This window comes from Oncorhynchus mykiss, chromosome 25, assembly GCF_013265735.2.
Source record: "Oncorhynchus mykiss isolate Arlee chromosome 25, USDA_OmykA_1.1, whole genome shotgun sequence".
In the NCBI taxonomy this organism is placed as follows: domain Eukaryota; kingdom Metazoa; phylum Chordata; class Actinopteri; order Salmoniformes; family Salmonidae; genus Oncorhynchus; species Oncorhynchus mykiss.
Genome location: NC_048589.1, coordinates 32,924,761 through 32,925,866, shown reverse-complemented (window position 1 = coordinate 32,925,866; position 1,106 = coordinate 32,924,761).

The window sequence follows — 1,106 nt, the reverse complement described above, 5'->3', positions numbered from 1 at the left end:
GTACATTTATTTTTTTCCAACGTGGCTATACATTTGGGTGAGTTTTTTTCTCTCTCGTCTGAGTAGCCTCATTTCACTACCAAAAGTTAAACCATCTAGTGTTCAGCGAAGTAACAACACAATGTCAAATACAGGTAGCCTAGTCAAATAATTAACATCCAATCACATTAACCATTACTGTCTCGCGGTGAACCTTCACTCTTGCGCAGACATTTAGAAACGAAACATGACACTTTGAAAAATAAGTTACGGGGATTTTTTGAGTGAGAATAAAGATGACTTTTGAGTAATAAGAAATATAAAAGCAAAAGATACCATTAATAAGAAGGGTCTAGAAGTCTCCTATATGGTGAGCTACCGAGTGGCTAGGACAGGCAAGCCCCATACTATTGTGAAGGACTTAATTCTTCCTGATGCCGTGGATATGGCTGGGGGAAAGAAGCCCAAAAAACGATACAGACAATGCCTTTATCATTCAACACTGTTTCATGACACATCAGTGACATGGCAGGAGTTGTTTTGAAACAATTACTGCTTCGCATACAAGCCAGTGAATTACAGTGGGGCAAAAAAGTATTTAGTCAGCCACCAATTGCGCAAGTTCTCCCACTTAAAAAGATAAAAAGATGAGAGGCCTGTAATTTTCATCATAGGTACACTTCAACTATGACAGACAAAATGAGAAAAAAAATCCAGAAAATCACATTGTAGGATTTTTAATGAATTTATTTTCTAATTATGGTGGAAAATAAGTATTTTCTGTCTGCATTAACAAGGATAACACACGGGTCTTTCCATCATTGTATGATTTTTTTGTGTGCAAATAAACTCAAGCTCACGGACAATGTCAAATGTGATATAGTGAAGCTCCTGAGTGAGCTGGGTGCGCAATTACGCAGGTACTTTCCCGAAACGAATGACACAAACAACTGGATTCGTTATCCCTTTCATGCCCTGCCTCCAGTCTAGTTATCGATATCTGAACAAGAGCCTCATCGAAATTGCTACTAGCGGTTCTGTGAAAATTAAATTGAATCAGAAGCCACTGCCAGATTTCTGGATAGGGCTGCGCTCAGAGCATACTACCGTGGCACATCATGCTGTTG